The 18,980-nt window shown below is 33.1% G+C and overlaps 1 pseudogene; it reads right to left on the bottom strand.

Moving 5' to 3' along the window:
- The window catches only part of LOC131750363 (sorting nexin-19 pseudogene), a 77,686-nt pseudogene extending 63,959 nt beyond the window's left edge, over nt 1–13,727 (bottom strand).
- Between the last annotated feature and the right edge of the window lie 5,253 nt (nt 13,728–18,980).

Genomic DNA, 18,980 nt, shown 5'->3' with positions numbered 1-18,980 from the left:
CAGTACAATCAGGAGCAAGGCAACGATGTCCCCTTTCACCACTCCTTTTCAAAATTATGCTGGAAGTTCTAATTAATGCAATAAGACACTAAAAGGAAATAAAATGTATACAGTTTGAGAAGAAATACAATTTTTCACAGATGACATGACTGTCTATTTTGAAAATCTGTAAGAGTTTAAAAAAAAAAACAAAACCCTCCTGGAACTAAGTGATTATTGCAAGGTCATGTGATACAAGATAAATATATTTTTAAAAATCACTTTTCTATACATTAACAATGAAAAAGTAGTTTGAAATTAAAAACAATACTATTTATGTAAGCTTCCCCAAAAATGAAATATGTGGGTATAAATCTAACAAAATATGTACAAAATCTGTATAAGAAAAGCTGTAAAATGATGAACAAAATCAAAGTAGAGCTAAATAAATGAATAAATATGTACATGGATAGGAAAATTCAATATTGTCAAGATATTAGTTCTTCAAAACTTGATCTGTAAATTCAATGTTGATTTTAACCAAAATCTCTGAAAATTATTTTGTAGATATCAACAAACTGATTAAAAAGTGTATATAGAGAGGCAAAAGACCCAGAATAACTAACACAATATTGAATTCTAACAAAATTTGTCAGAGATACTAAAAAGTGTTTTAAATTCTTTTGGAAAGCAAAGGACCTTGAATAGTCAACACAATTCTGAAGAGAAGAAAAATTTTAGCGAACAAATTTTACTCAATTCAAAAATTTCTAGAGCATCTGTATTAAGGCAACACAGTATTGGCAAAAGAAAAGACATGTTGATCAATGGAGCAGAATAGACAGTCTAGAATTAAACGCACACAAATATAATCAACCATTTTTTACAAAGGTGCAAGGGTAATTCAGTAAAGAAAGAATGGTCTTTTTTATAAATGGTGCCAGAACAATTGTATGTCCCCGTGGGGGGAAAAAAAATAACCTAGGCACAGATATACTATACTAAACAGAGATTAACTTAAAATGGATCCTAGTTGCTAAGAGAGCAAATCTTAAAAGTTCTCATCCCACACACACAAAAAATAATAAATAGATTTTAACTTTGTGAAATGATGTTAACTAAACTTATTGTGGTAATCTTTTTGCAATACAAGCATAATGTGAAATCACGTGTTGTACACCTAAAACTAATATAATATCATATGTCAATTATAGCTCAATAAAAATGTATCAGGGAATAAATCTAAATCCTAAAACCTATACTTTTTAAAGTAGGCCTAAAGAGATTCCTTTATAACATTGAATAATATAGAGATTTCCACCCAAAAGAACTAAAAATAAAGGAAAAATTTAAAAATGGGACTTTCAAAATAAAAATGTCTACTTATCGAAATCCATAATTAAGAAAATTAAGAGACAGGGAATTCTCTGGGGGTGCATGCAGTGGTTAGGACTCCGCTCCGTCACTGCCGAGGGCCCAGGTTCCATATGTGGTCAGGAAGCTAAGATCCTATATGCTGTACAGCATGGCCAAAAGAAAGAAAAAACAAAATTGAGAGACAAGTCACAGAATGGGAAAATAATACATGCAACCTCTTTACCTGACAAGGAAGTTGTGTTCGGAATAGATAAAGAACTCGTACAACTCAGTAGGAAAATAAATAACACTATACGAAAAATGAGCAAAAGATTTGCATATAGGCATCACAGACCTATAAAAGGCCAATGAGGATATTAACAGGTGTTTCAAAATCATTAGTTATCAAGAAAATAGGAATTAAAGCTATAATGAGATGGCACTACACATGCACACAAGAATAACTAAAATTCAAAAGGCTGGCAATGAGAAATGGTGGAAAATGTACAGAAAATTTGAAACTCATATATTGCCATGGGAGAGATAAAGTGGTACTATCACTCTGGACATTAATATGGAAAATAGCTTCTTACAAAGTTATGCATAGTATTACTATATCACTCAGCAATTCCATAATTAGGTATTTAGTCCAAAAAAATGAAAACCTATTTCCAAAAAGACTTGTGTATGAATGATTGTTTTATCAACTTTAGGTGCCCCTAAACTCAAGGCAACCTAAATGTTCATCAATAGATAAAGGGGCAAACAAATTCAGATATAGTCATACAATGGATACTAAGCAGCAGTAAACAGGAACCAACCAACTGATTAATGCAATAGTTTAGATGGATCTCAAAAATATTATACTGAGGAAAGAAGACATTCATAAAAGTATGCACAGTGCATAAGTCTGTTTATATGAAATTCTAGAAAAATACAACTCAACTACAGTAACAAAAAGCAGATTGGTGACTGTCTGATAAAGGGGTTGAGAGTAAGGCTGTCTGCAAAGGGGCATGAGAGTGCACTTTTGGAATAATATGGGAATTTGTTTATATCTTGATTATGGTGGTAGCTCCATAGGTGTATATATTTGTCAAAACTCATTAAACCAAACACTAAGATCTATGACTTTTATGTTATGCTAAATATGCTTAATTAAAAATGACTAAATAGCTGTGGGAGTTTGGATTACAGAACAGAATGCAAATATTATAAGCCTCCATAAAACCCTAATTATATAATATAATCAAGAAAATTCAAGAGGTTATGAAAAATGTAAAATTATTTACTTCACCTTTGATAATAAATTTAAGGCATACTGTCTATGAATGAAACATGAAATTTACCCCCAAAATAAATTTAATTTCAAAATTATTTATAACCATTTTACCTTTTACTTCTAACTTCAAAGTAGCTTTTAAAACCTTGTTTTTTTGTGGTAAATAAATAATTATCTTAAATTTAACATTATTTATCATTGCATTTCAATTTTTCTTCTCTGAAATTAATTTCAGTTAAAATTAACTTTAATAAATTTATTAGAAATCAAATGCATAGTATACTTCCATTTTATTAATTGTTACTATCCATCTGTCTGCCTACCTACTCACCTACCAATATCTCTTTACATATCCATCCATCCATCCTTCCATCTTTCCATTCATTTATTGACCTACATGCTCATAATAATGACCAGTATGTTGATTTATTCAACAGCAATTGTGACCCTCTTCTCGTGAGCCGAAATGAGAAAGATAAAATCCTCTGTATTGCTGACTTGCTTTCCTGTAGGGTTATAAATGTGATTTAGAGTCTACCGATCAGTTGTAGTTACACTAGATCCTAGAGCTTGATTTAGAATGAATCGTGTAGAGGGAAAGGCACTTGAATACGACTTTAATATTTTGACTAAGTTACCTGGGAGAGAGAGGTAGGATGCAGATCATCTGTTTTGTTGATGGTTATCTTAATATAAGGGGCATGTTTATGATGGGAGTATCTATAGTGGTGGCTTCCTGATTTGCTTTCTTCTTGCTATTGGCAAAAGCAGCAGTTCCATTGGACACTCAGTTCTATTGTGTGGCTGGACATTTAGCCTAGAGTTGTTTCTTCAGCCTTCTCAAAGATTCTTAATACGTTGCCTTTTGCTTAAACTCTCTGGAGTGGATTCTGTTGCTTACAGATATCATTATCACATTTTGATACTGGGTATGTTTAGATTGAGCCATTTGAACGAATTTGTCACTTTTCTCTTCATATTATTTTATGATTTTTTTCTTTTTAAGGAACATATCATTATAATATATTCAATTAAATTATTATTTAGAAATGATGGGTAGGACAGTTAAGTCAACATTTTCTTCTAATCATCTCTTCTACTATTGTATATGTTATATTTGACATATTACATATATGTATATCTATGTGTGTATACATAAATGTGCATATGTATATATGTATACATGCATACATGCCATAGATACACACATAAATGTCTTTCTTATTATAATGAATTTCCTGAGGCCAAGGGAATTTAACATCATTATCTATTTGTTTCCCCTACCCCTGAACATGGCCTGGTATGTAATGGGTATCTAATATATAATTAGTTGAACAGAAATATTTATGCAGTTCTTTTGGAGATTAAAAAATTCCTGTTATAAAAATTGTTTTTTTTTTTTCAAAATCTTTACAAGAATCAGGAAACTCTAACTCAGTGAAAATTTGTAAAAAACAGTGCAAATTTGTATGATACCTGTAGGTTTAGAAACAGTGAGTGAAATAATCTGTTTTCAGGGTTAGACACTCACATAAAGTGAACAATTCCACATAATTTCCTACCCAAATATATAAAGACAAGTCCTTCAATGCTTGCAGTTTGCAATAACTTTCTTCTTTTACAATTCCTAGTCCGTGAATTAAAAACTATTCATCAAGCTCATTGTGGATATTAATTTGATTCCAAATAGATTGAAAGTTCCAAATATCACAGAATCTAGGTATTTCAGTGTTACTTTAAATGAGCTAGCAGTCTCTAAAATGTCATCGGTAAATAATCCTGTCGTATAGAGAATTAGCCTTTCCAATAGAGAATTAGCCTTTTCACAGAGACATGAATGGAATCTTTGTCTGTGTAACTAATGTTGAATCCTCATGTTGGTACTCCCTTCTCTTCACAGAAGCTGACTGGTATGAGAATTACCTAGTCCTGGTGCTTTTCCAAGTCAGCAGCAACATTTCCTCATTTATCTTCTCAGACACAGATGCCTGAGCACCTTAATAAATTAATTATCAAATCATTAATTTACAGAAGGGATTCCCTTGCCTTTATTGTATAATTTGCTTGATCTGACTAGTGCTCTTATTATACTTTGTGACAATTGTCTATTTAGAAGTTTAGAATTATGTTTCCTCCAATAGAAACAATTCTAAGAAAACAGAGAACAATAATATACAATTTTAATTTATTTAGTTTCAGCTTCAAGCATAATTCTTAAGGCATATTATGAATCAAGAACAGATCAACAGGGCTTCCCTGGTGGCGCAGTGGTTGAGAATCCGCCTGCCGATGCAGGAGACATGGGTTCGTGCCCGGGTCCGGGAAGATCCCACATGCCGCGGAGCGGCTGGGCCCGTGAGCCATGGCCTCTGAGCCTGTGTGTCGGGAGCCTGTGCTCCGCAACGGGAGAGGCCACAACAGTGAGAGGCCCGCGTAACACACACACACAAAAAAAATAAAGATATTTATTCAAATTAGTTTATTGGTATGAGTACTATATGCTACAATGTGCTTCAAATTAGAATACGAGGGCTTCCCTGGTGGCGCAGTGGTTGAGAATCCGCCTGCCGATGCAGGAGACACGGGTTCGTGCCCTGGTCCGGGAAGATCCCACATGCCGCGGAGCAACTAAGCCCCTGAGCCATGGCCGCTGAGCCTGCGCGTCCGGAGCCTGTGCTCCGCAACGGGAGAGGCCACAACAGTGAGAGGCCCGCATACCGCAAAAAAAAGAAAAAAAAAAAAAAAATAGAATACGATAATGGAGTTTACACTATCTGGTAGATCTCCAAATTCTATCAGATTACTGTGACATTTATGTGACTGTGACATTCACTCCAGCACCTATTTATTTAATACAACTTCTGTTAAAGACATCCCAATATATTTATCAATAACCAACATTTTATAATAAACCATTTAACTGAAATGATAACACACTCACTCAGAAATAACATCATAAGTGTAGAGATGTATGGATTATCACAAGGTAAACACACACACATAACCACCAACTGAAACAGAATCTTTTTCCAAAGTCCTCAGTATAGTCCTCTAGTCTCTACATCCCACAATTTTCCCAATGTTAAATACCATCTTCACTTCCAACAATCTAAACTAATTCTGCCTATTGTTGAACTTTATAGAAACAAAATCCCACAACATGTATTTTGGGTTTCTGGTTTTCTTCACTCAAAATTATGTTGCAATAATCATCCATATAGTTTAGCATAACAAGGCATTTATTTTCAATATTGTATGCAATTCAAGTTAGTGTATCACAAATTATTCATTCTACCATTGTTGAGTACTCAGTTTGTTGCTAATCTTTGGCTGAAATGAATAGCACTGTTATGACCATCCTTTTACATGTCTGTTGGTGAACATATTTCTATTGATTATATACCTAGGGGTAAAACTGCTGAAAAAATAAATAATACATACGCTCAAATTTAGTAGGTACTGTTAACAGATTTCCAAAGACATTATACAAATTTACAATCCCTTCAGCGAAGTAAAATTCCAGGTGTTTCACATTCTTGCCCAGGCTTGATATTTTCCATTTCTTAATTTTATTTATTAATACTTTTGTGCATGCACATTTGTATCAGAATGTTCCTTACCTTGCATTTCCCTGATTACTAATGAGGTTTTATAATAATAGTTCATGTATTTATCTTTCTTGCTGGATTAAATTGAAAATGGATATTTGTTTCTTGTTTATTTTTCTATTTGATACCCTTATTAATTTTTATTAAATTATAGTTCATTATAACTTCTAGATACAAACCATCGTCAGTTAAATGCATTATCTATACTTTCTTCCATTTCTTTGTCTTTTTTTTAATCAGTCTTTTGAAAGACAGAATTCCTAATCTTAATTTTGTCCTATTTGTTTTTAATTTTGGATTCCTATTTAAGAAACATTTCCCTTCCCTACCCTATGGGCAAGAAGATATTGAATTTTAAAAGTTATATTATTTTAGCTATAATATTTGGATTTAAATTCACCTGGAGTTGATTTTTGCATATGAAATGAACTAGGTCACATTTTTTTTTAATTGAAGTACAGTTGATTTACGAAATTATGTTAGTTTCAGGTGTATGACACAGTGATTCAGTATTTTTAGATTATACTTTTTACATAGTAGTTTGTATCTCTTTATCATCTACCCCTATATTGTCCCCTCTTTCCTCTCCTCACTGGTAGCTGTTAGTTTTTCTCTATATTCATAAGTCTGTTTCTATTTTTTAATATACATTCATTTGTTTTCTTTTTTAAATTCTGCATATAAGTGATAACGTAGAGATTTTGTCTTTCTCTGTCTCAATTATTTCACTAGGCATAATACCCTCCAGGTCCACCCATGTTGCAGATGACAAAATGTTATTTTTTTGTGGCTGAGTAATATTCCATTGTATATATATAATGATCACACAGGTTGATTCCACAACATTGCTATAGTAAATAATGCTACTATGAACATTGGGGTGCATTTATCTTTTCAAATTAGTGCTTTTAATTTTTATTTCTCTTCTTTATATGTTTGTTAGAATTCCCCTTTGAAGCCATCCAGTCCTGGACTTTTATTTGCTGTGAATTTCTTTATTACAAATTTAATTTTACTACTATGATAGGTCTTTTTAGATTGTCTATTTCTTCCTGATTCAGTATTAGAAGTTTGCAAGTTTGTAGAAGTTTGTCCATTTCTTCTAGGTTGTCCCAATTCTTGGCATCATTTTTAATATGCTTTTATGATTTTTTGTATCTCTGGAATATCTGTTGTTATTTCTTCTCTTTCGCTTCTTTTATTTTATTTTTAATTTGGGTCCTCTTCTGTTCGGTGAAACTGGCTAAAAGTTTCTCAGTTTTGTTTATGTTTTCAAAACACAGCTCTTGGATTCATTGACATTTAAAATTATTTTGGGGGGTGTGTCATTTCTTTTCTCTCTTACTTTATTATTTCCTTCTTTTTTCTGACTTTGGGTTTTCTTTATTTTTCTTTGCTTAATTCCTTTAGATCATAGGTTAGGTTGTTTATTAGAGATTTTTCTTCCTTCTTGATGTAAGCCTGTATTGCTATGAACTTTCCTCTTAGAAATGCTTTTGCTACAATTCTTAAATTTTGTAAAGTTTTGTTTCCATTTTTATTTGTCTCAAGGTTTTTCCTGATTTCCTCTTTGATTTCTTCATTGAACCATTGGTTTTCTAGTAGCATGTTCTTTAGACTCCATGTGTTTGTACTTTTCCCATTTTTCTTCCTATGAATGATTTCTAGTTCCATACTGTTGTTGTTGGAATATATGTTTGATATAGTTACTATCCTCTTAAATGTGTTGAGACATATTTTGTTGTCTAGCATGTTATCTATTCTGGAAAATGTTCCATATGCACTTGAAAATAATGTGTATTTTGCTGGTTTTGGATGGAATGTCCTGTAGATGTCCATTAAGGCCAGCTGGTCTATTGTGTCATTTAAAACCACTGTTTTCTTATTTTCTTTCTGGTTGACCTGTTCATTGATGTAAGTGAGGTGTGAAAGTCTCCTACTATTATTGTATCATTATCACTTCCTCCCTTTATGTCTGTTAGTATTTGCTTTATGTTTTTAGGTGCTACTGTATTACATGCATATATGTTAATGAGTGTAATATATGTAATATATAGTAAAATATATAATGAGAGACAAGTTTGTTTTTTAATTTTTTTCTAATACATACCTCCAATTGACTCATTTATTAATTGAAAATCTAAGTCTTTCTTCAATGCTTCTTGAAAAATTATATGGGTTCTTATTCCAGACAATTCTTTGCCATTTGTTTATTTTTTTAATCCTTCTGTTAATACCACACTTTTCATTATGTAGATTTGTACTAAGTTTTAATATCTTACAGTGTGTGTTTCTTTCAATTTGGTTCTACTTTTACTAGACATATTGATTTTTCTTCAACTTGGTGTTTCCACATACTTTTTAGTATTGAGATAAAATTCATATAATATAAAATAATCATTTTAATGTGAAGAATTAAGTGATACATAGGACATTGACAAAGTTGTACAATTACATTTTCAAAACTCCAAAATTAAATTCCATTAAATTGCTTAAATTCTATTAAAGAGTTTCTTCCCATCCTCCCTTCTCTTAATCCCCTGTCAACCACCAGTTTGTGTTTGTCTTTATTAATTTATCTATCTTGCACAATTCATAGACATTTTCAATCCCTACTAAAATTCTAGTGACCATTTGACAAATTGAATTGATCCTTAAATTCATATGGAGTCTCAAGTAGCCCTAAATAGTCAAAACAATATTGATGAAGGAGAAAACAAAAATAGAAATTAATATCCATGACCTTGAATTTTGCAATGAATTTGTAGATATTAATGATAAAAGCATGAGCAGCAAAAAGAAACATAGATAAAATGGACACCCTCCAAATTAAAGAACTTTTCTTTATCAAATGACATTATAAGAAAGTGAAAAGACAGCTTACAGAATATGAGAAAATATTTTGAAATTGTGTGTGTATATATGTATATATAATATCCAGAATATATAAAGAACTCCTAAAATTCAACAATATAAAGACAAACAATACATTTAAAAGTGGTCAAAGACTTGAATAGACATTCCACACAGAAGATATACAAAAGGCCAAATGCCTTATAGGAACATGAATAACTTCTCAACATTATTAATAATTAAGGAAAAGAAAATGAAAACCACAATGAGATACAACTTTACACTTATTAGGATGGCGATAACTGAGAGACACAGAGAGAGAGAGAAATGAGTACCCTTGTACATTGCTGGTAGGAATCTAAAATTGCTCAGCAGCTGTGGAAAACAGTTTGGTGACTCCTCAAAAATGTAATCATAGAATAATCATTTGGCTAATTAATTAATTACACTCCTAGATCTATGTCCAAGTAAATGGAAAACAGATGTTCAAAGAAATATAGGTAAATATATGCATGTATGTTCATAGAAAGACTATTTATGATAGCCAGAAGTGGAAACAATCCAAACACCTCTCAACAGATGAATGGGTAAACAAATTATAATATATACATACAATGGAATATTATTCAAATTTTTAAAAAAGGAATGAAGTACTGATACATGGTACAACTTGGATGAACTTCACAAACATTATGCCAAGTGAAAAAATCCAGACACAAAAGCTTACATATTCCACATAAATTTTAACACATTTGCTAATTTTCATTAAAACTATGCTAAAATTTATCTGTATATTGAATTCATAGCTTGATTTATGCAGAATTGATATTTTTCTACAATTTAGTCCCTCAATACATGAACATTTTATATACCTTCACTTACTTAGGTTTTTAATACCTTTCACTTAGGTCATATGATTAATTTTGTGTGTAGAGATTTAGAACATCTATCTTTAAATTTATCCTCAGTAATTAGACTTTTGGTATTATTGTAGATGATACCTTTCTTTTTCATTTTCTAGTCACTTATATACAAAAAGTGAAAAAATTATATTAATCTTTTATCAGTGACCTCACTATATTAACCTATTAATTTCAAGGTGTTATCTGTATATTATTTTTTCTTTTTATGTATGCACTATTGTACATTGTGTGAAGAGTGACAGTTTTATTTTTCAAAAAATATTAACTAAATATTATAAACGTTCTTTACAACATTTTTCCTAAATATACCAAGTGGGGTTTGTGATTAATAATGATGAAAAAATTCAACACAAATATCAGCACATTTCAAAAATAAGAAAAGTGTAATAAATAATGAGCTAAACTTTATTTACCTCACACCATGTGCAAATAGTTTGAATCCACTGCTGATATCAATAGAAGCACTATTGGACAATAATGTAAATGATGAGAGAAACTTAAGGAATGAAGCATGGCACTTTGAATGTAATCAAGTGAGTAATAGGAGAGCTGGACTTGATTACATTTCTAGGTAAGGTCCATGTGGTTTTTAAATTTGTTGAATTCAGAAAGACCTCTGTGTGTCCATTAAATGAACTTAAAAATTACATTTATTCATTTTTCCTTTCGAAGGAAAACGTTCAATATCAAAATAGGCATCCTACTCTAGTCAACTAAATCTTTTTTTCCCCTTAGAATCTTATTTATGTTTTGAAAAAGAAAGATGGCTCCCATAATATAAATTAAGGTAAAAATTTCTTCCAATTTCTGTCTTTTGACCAATTTCTTTGAGAACATTATGATGCATCAGCAAAGCTTAGAATTTTAGAACATTCAGGAGAATCTTTATGAATGTTTTATGTCTTTGCCTCTCTTTTTGTACATACTATGTTTTTCTTGACAAGTCAGAAAATGGAAAGAGGTTTAACCTATATTTGTTGCAACATAACTGTTTTGGAAAAAGCAGTTTAATACAAGATAGAGGTTATCCTTGTATTTTGAAAGCCAGATATTGCTGATAACTTGAGATTGATATATCCAGAGTGTAAATGTCACATCCACCATGAATGATCCTGAAGGGTATAGAATATCACCTCTGAAACCCCTACTGACATGACTAATTCTCCTCTGAACCAGTATACGTAGCCGTTGCCTCCTTGTACAGTGACTGCACTGTGCACTTAATTGCCTTCAAATGCACATCACACCATAAATCTGTTTACCCGTTTGTCTCTCCCAGTGAACTTAAACAATGGCAGGGCACAGAATGCGTCTTTTATATTAATATTCTAGCATTTATTGTAGATCCTTGGACTACCTCAACAACTGTTTGTTGGTTTAAATGGAACAGAACAGAGACCAATTTTTCAGTTGAGTAGACAGTCAAATTTTAGATTGTGAAAGGGAAAGGAATATTTTGCTGATGCGGCCTCACGATGTAGTAAAACATTTGAGGATAACTGCAGGTCAAGATACCTCTAACTGCTGAGATACATAATTTATAAAATAAAAAAGGGAAACTTAGTTATGGCTTCAGAATGAAAAAGAGAATGTATATTTTATGAATATCTATTTTGTAATTTAGATACAAATGCATATTTGAAAGGACTCTTTTGTCAAAGATCTTTTCATCCCAACTATGTGAAATATAAACCCATCAGTAATTTTTGTTTCCATGAATTAAAGCCATCATTTTTAAAAGTAGTAACTAAAACATACACCTTTGCTTTTCTGTTAGTCAGAATGTCTTTGAGTACAGTTACTACAAAACTAGACTTACTCTCAAGTATTAAATGTATTGATTGCAATAGCTGAAGGGCACAGGTAAATATAAAGAAGATTTCATTGGCTCAGCATTCTCAGGACAGACCCTCACCCTCTCTCTCAGTGTTTTTTTGTTTGTTTGTTTGTTTTGTTTTTCTGACTGACACAATTCTGAGGCAGAAACTCTTCCTGTTTATTCCAGTTTGCCACTGACAGTTTCAGACTTCCATACTAGCTCCAGCTGAAGAGAGATTTTCTCAGACAAATATTCTCAAAATATTCCAATTGGATCATGCTGTTTCCTGTTTTGCTAGTTGTTCAGCTCTGACCTACGACTGTGGCCAATGTGATGACATACTTTGGCTAGTTATAGTTACATGACAACCACTGGAGTAGAGATAGAAGTCACAGAGATTAACAGTCGAGTTTTTTGAAAAATTAGAAATCTGTTACTAGAAAAATGGATAACTGATACTTAGAAAATAAAATAAACAAATATTTACAAATTCTTCCTGTAAGATGTTGCCATTGCAAAAAAGTTCCCATTCTTTCATCCACATTTTAGCTTGTGAAAATAACATCCTTTTTCTTCAGCCCCATAAAATGCCATATATTTGAATTTATTTGCACATTGCCTTCCCTCTTTAGAGGATACCATTTTTGTATCTTTGTTTCTAGAACTCTTGATTCTCCACCTCCTCCTGCATGTCTTCCTCTGACTTCCAAAGCTGGTGTTGTGTCTTTCCATTGCATTGTTATAATCTAAAGCATATGTATCCCAAATCTAGCACCTAAAATATAGCACCTAAGATAAACTTTTCTGTTTATTCACCTAGATTATAAGTTCTTTGGCTAAACCCCCCCCCCCTTTTTTTCCAAAGACATCAAAAATCCTAAAGTATTGCAATGCAAAATATACCTTTCTCCTATATAGACTAAAGATAATAATATTTCACCTAAAATAAGAATCTTGACAAAGTTAATTTTAAACAAGCTAATCTAACGTATTTGTATTGCTCCCAATCTTTTAAAGTAGGAGTAGGAATCATTCAAGTCATACAAGTAGGAGTCATACCTGAAATTTTATGTAGAGGTAAATAGAGTATAAGAGTATAATGTGTTGACCAGTATTTAACACCTAACACCTTAATTATCAGTACAGGTATACCTTGGAGATATAGTAAGTTTGGTTCCACACCACTGCAATACAGCAAACAATGCAGTAAAGTGAGTCACACAAAATTTTTGGTTTCCCAATGAACATGAAAGTTATGTTCACAATCTACTATTAAGTGTGCAATATAATATTAGGTATTTATAAAATAAAACAATGTACATGCCATGATTGAAAAATACGTTGCTGCTAAAAACTACTGACCATCACATGTGCCTTCAGCAAGTCATAATCTTTTTCCTGGTGGAGGTTCCTACTTCGATGTTGATGGTTGCTGACTGATCACAGTGGTGGATGCTGAAGTTTGGGGGTGTCTGTGGCAATTTCTTAACACAAGACATCAATGAAGTTTGGCACATCAAGTGATTCTTCCTTTTATGAACAATTTCTCCGACCATGCAATGCTGCTTGACAGCATTTTACCCACAGTAGAACTTTCAAAATTGGAGGCAATCCTCTCCTACCCTGCAGCTGCTTTAATCAGCTGGGTTTCTGTAATATTCTAAATCCTTAGTTGTCATTTCAACAATCTTCACAACATCTTCACTAAGAGTAGATTCCATCTCCAGAAAACACTTTCTTTACTCACCCATAAGAGGCAATTCCTCATTCAGTAAAGTTCTATCCTGAGGATGCAGCTGTTCAGTCCCATCTGCAGGGTCCACTTCTAATTCTAGTTCTCTTGCTATTTCCACCACATCTGCAGTTAGTTCCTCCACTGAAGTCTTGATCCCCTCCAAGTCATCCATGAGGGTTGGGCTTAACTTTTTCCAAACACCTCTTAATGGTGAGAGTTTGATCTCTTCCCATGAATTATGATGATTTTAATGGTGCCTAGAATGGTGAATCATGCAAGAAGTTTTTCAATTTACTTTGCTCAGATCCATCAGAGGAGCCTCTATCACTTGTAGCTATGAACTTATGAAATGTACTTCTTAACTAATAAGCCTTAAAAGTCAAAATTACTCCTTGATCCATGGGCTGCAGAATGGATGGCATGTTAGCAGACGTGAATACAATGAGAATCTCATTGTCCATCTCCGTCAGAGCTCTTGAGTGACTAGGTGCATTGCCAATGAGCAGTAATATTTTGAAAGGAATCTTATTTCTTTTTCTGGGCAGTAGATCTCAATATTGGGCTTAAAATATTCAGTCAACCATGTTGTCAATAGATGTGTTGTCATCCAGGCTTTGGGTGACGTTTATAGAGCACAGGCAAGTAGACTTAGCAGAATTCTTAAGGGCCCTAGGATTTTCAGAATGGTAAATGAGCATTGGCTTCAACTTAAAGTGACCAGCTGCATTAGCCCCTAACAAGAGAGTCAGCTTATCTTTGAAGCTTTGAATCCCGGCACTGACTTATTTTCTCTAGCTATGAAAGTCCTAGAAAGCATCTTCTTCCAATATTAAATCTGTTTTATCTATACTAAAAAGCTTTTGTTTAGTGTGGCCGGAATCATTAGTTATCTTAGCTGAATCTTCTGGATAACTTGCTGTAGCTTCTACATCAACACTTGTTACTTCACCTTGCACTTTTTTGTTATGAAGATGGCTTCTTCCCTTAAACTCATGAAGTTCATGAAACCAACCTCTACTAGCTTCAAACTTTTCTTCTGCAGCTTCCTTGCATTTCTCAGCCTTCACAGAATTGAAGATAGTTAGGGTCTTGCTCTGGATTAGGCTTTGGCCTAAGGAAATGTTTTGGCTGGCTTAATTTTCTATCCGGACCACTAAAACTTTTGCCACATCAGCAAAAAGGCTGTTTTACTGTCATACTATTTGTGAGTTCACTGAAGTAGCACTTTTAATTTCCTTCAAGAACTTTGCATTCACAATTTAGCTATTTGCTACAGGAGGGCCTAGCTTTCAGTTTATCTTAGCTTTTGACATCCCTTTCTCACTATGCTTAATCATTTTTAGCTTTTGATTTAAAGTGAGAGACATGAAACTATTCCATTCACTTGAACATTTAGAAGCCAATGTAAGGTTATTAATTTGGCTAATTTCAATATTGTTGTATCTAAGGGAAGAGGGAGGCCTTAGCAGAGGGAGAGAGACAGGGGAATAGCCAATCAGTGGAATATTCAGAACACACACAATATTTATAGATTAAGTCTGCCATCTTATATGGGTGTGGTTTGTGGGGCAATAGTAACATCAAAGATCACTGATCACAGATCCCAATAACAATAATATAATAATAATGAGAAAGTTTGAAATATTACCAAAATGACCAAACTATGACACAGAGACACAAAGGGAGAAAATGCTTTTCAAGCAATGGCACCAACAGACTTCCCTGAGGTAGGGTTGCCACATATTTTCAATTTGTTAAAAAACACAGTGTCTGTGAAACACAATAAAAGTAAAGTGCAATGAAAAGAGGTAAGCCTATAAATTCTCTTCCAGGTAAGAGTTGACAACTAACTCGGAAAAAAAAAAGAATAGTAAATGCAATAGCAGATTAGGTAACCTCTAAGAAAAAGTCTATGGAATTCTGAGGATTTAGGCATGAAGAAAAGGGGAGAAATAAGAGGGAGGTGAAAAGTTGCCAAATAAAGATTATTTTTTTTATCTTTATAACTGTGCCAATGGTGAACCCTGGAATGTTGGGATTTGCATCCCCATTAGGAGACTCCTAACAACCTGTCTTGTAAAAATGGATCTCAACATCTGGTTGTCACCCATTTAACACCCAAATATGCAGAAAACCTTTCACTAAGAATTTTGATGCTGCCAACAAACACATGAAAATATGCTCAACATCACTAATTATTAGAGAAATGCAAATCAAAACTACAATGTGGTATCACCTCACACTAATCAGAATGGCTATCAGCAAAAAATCCACAAACAATAAATGCTGGAGAGCATGTGGAGAAAACGGAAAACTTTTGCCCGGTTGGTGGGAATGTAAATTGATACAGCCACTGTGGAGAACAGTATGGAGGTTCCTTAAATAACTAAAAATAGAACTACCATATGACCCAACAATCCCACTCCTGGGATCTCAATCTCCCTACCTGAAGAAAACCATAATTCAAAAAGATACATGCACCCCAATGTTCATTGCAGCACTATTTACAATAGCCAGCCAAAATAGAAACTTAAATGTTCATCAACAGAAAAATTGATAAAGAAGATGTGGTACATATATACAATGGAATATTACTCAGCCATAAAAAGTAACAAAAAATTGTGCAATTTACAGAGATGTGGATAGACCTAGAGACTATCATACAGAGTGAGGTAAGTCAGAAAAAAAATATATCATATAATATCACTTATATGTGTAATCTAGAAAAATGATACAGATGAACTTATTTGCAAAGCAGAAATACAGACACAGACATAGAGAATGGACATATGGATACCAAGGAGGGGGAAGGAGGGATGGGATGAATTGGGAAATTGAGATTGAAACATGTACACTACTATGTATGAAATAGATAACTAATGAGAATCTACTGTATAGCACAAGGAACTCTACTCAATGCTCTATGGTGATCTACATGGGAAGGAAATCCAAAAAAGAGGAGATATATGTATAGCTGATTCACTTTGCTGTACAGCAGAAACTAACACAACATTGTAAAGCAACTATACTCCAAAAAAATTAATTTAAAAAATATCACTGATCTAACACACATTTAATTTACTACCAGGAAGACACAAGGAAATATAAAACAGTGTTTCATATTTCCATAAACATTGAATATACATAAAATAAAAATAAAAAGAATAAAATTTATACAAAAAAAAATAGAATTTTGACGCCATCTCTCTCACTTATTTTTCTCCCTGCCAAGGGTTAAAGTCTCTTATAAGCATGGCATTGAAAAGGAGTCTGTAAACTCTTGCCCCTCTCTTATACTGTATAAGTTGTGCTAAATGATGGCTTTTACCAGGTTGTTTTTTATCTGTTACCGAAGTATAACATATCGTAAGATGTATGTGAAGCATTCAAGATTATTGAAAATGTAATCAGTGTTCACTTGCCCCTGGCCTTCCACAGGAGCAGAGCACTGCAGCCCTGCCTTGGAGAGACACAAATGCAACTCAAGGAAAGGCTTAAATAGTTTTATTTATGTAAAGATATTATAGCTGATTTCATCTGCTACTGAAACATCATTCGTTTCGTATCTTGCTTGCTCCTGGTTGCTCAGAGTACAAATTAATTCCCTATGGAGAAAGGCTGATATTATTTAATACTGAGCACCTATCAATAAATCACATTGGGATACATAATTAATTATCTAACTCATTTGGGGGTGTAATAAAATTATCTACTTTTAAATGTCCTTTGGTAAATATGAATATAACTTCACCACGTTTTTAATGGCCCTCAGTATTAGACGTGATCACTTAAAAGTTGTATTTTTTTTCCTATATCATACAAGTAAAAGGGTTTTTTTTAATCTTAATATTTTATAAACATATGATTTAGGACTTTAGCTGAATTATCAAAAAAGGGGAAGACTTGACTATGTCAAAAAGTTGGAAAGAGAATATCTTGATTGTATTTCCAATGTTGTTACATATGATTATTAATAGCTTCTCCTCATCAGATGCTGGGCTTATCTAGTTAAATAAGAGTGAAATGAGTGGGCTATTCTACTTTTCATCAGTTGTAAAACTCTTGGTTACTGCATTCTCAAAACAGTAATGCTCTGCATTGTACATAAATGACCATGAGTAGAATGCAATTTTGCAAATAAACTAGAAACACTCCTGATTTGAGTTTCTTAGCTTCTCCATTTTATCCTTAGTAACAGCTCATCCTGGATTCCACTACTCCCTCTTCTACCCAACCTTTTAAATTTCACCATGAACCTCTACCACTGTTGCATGCTGAGAGACCCTGAGCTGGGCAAGACCTCCTGGAGAAATTAAACACTGACGACTCTTTTCTTAAATATTCTCTTTCTGCCCTTTCCTGTCTTTCCTCTCCTTCTTGGGCTCCCATTATGGTATGTTGATATGCTTGACTGCATCCCACACAATTCTGAAGATTATTCGGTTCATTTTTCTTTATTCTTTTTTCCTTATGTTCTTCAGAATGGTTGATCTCTGCTGACATACCTTCAAGTTTACGGATTTTTTTTTTTCTTCTGACTGGTCAAAGTCCCTCCAGTGATATTTTTTTCAGTATTGTACTTTTCAATTCCAGAATTTCTATTTGGTTTTTTTTATAATAACCTATATATTTTTATTTATAGTCTCTATTTGCAGAGACATTTTTGTATTTCTCTTTAGTTATTTAGACATGATTTCCCTTGGTTCTTTGAACGTACTTAATATAACTGATTTATAGGTATTTTCTATTAAATCCAAAGTTTTACCTTTCTCAGGGACAGTTCCTGTTAATAAATTTTGTTTTCTGTATGTGATCTATACCTTGCAGTCTGTGTGTGTATGTGTGGGTCTGTGTGTTCGCATATCTCATAATTTCTGTTGAAACCTAAACCTTTTACAATGTATTGTAAATTAAATATGAAACTAAAATTCTTCCCTCGCCCCAGGAATTGTTGCTGCTACTATGTGCTTTTGATGTTATTGATACTGTAGTTTGTTTGTTTAGTGGATATTCTGAATTAATTCTATAATATATGTAGACTTAATCATGTGTGTCCATTGAAATTTCTGCTCAGTTAACTTAGTGGTCTGAGAGCGATTTCCTTAAACTCCTGGAATCAGTGAGTCTCCTTGCTTTTGCTGAGGAGTTCTGTGTGCATGTTGGACAGTTTACCACTCTGCCTTAACCTTCTCTCTCTGTTTACATAGAAACTCAGAATCACACAGGAGTAAGAGCTTAGATCTCTCCTAGCTGTTTAATGGGTATGCATACAGCCCTACACATGTGTGTGGCTTTCTAGATTACAAGTAATACATTGGAAATGTTCCAGCCTTCTACAAACAGCTTGTTGCTCAGATTTTAAACATTTTGGTTAACGTATTGTTCTTCCCAACTGTTATGCCCTGCCTTGAGCATCTGTGAAGTT

Source organism: Kogia breviceps, chromosome 2 (assembly GCF_026419965.1).
Source record: "Kogia breviceps isolate mKogBre1 chromosome 2, mKogBre1 haplotype 1, whole genome shotgun sequence".
Taxonomy (NCBI): Eukaryota; Metazoa; Chordata; class Mammalia; order Artiodactyla; family Physeteridae; genus Kogia; species Kogia breviceps.
This window is presented reverse-complemented; position numbering and strand designations above follow the sequence as displayed.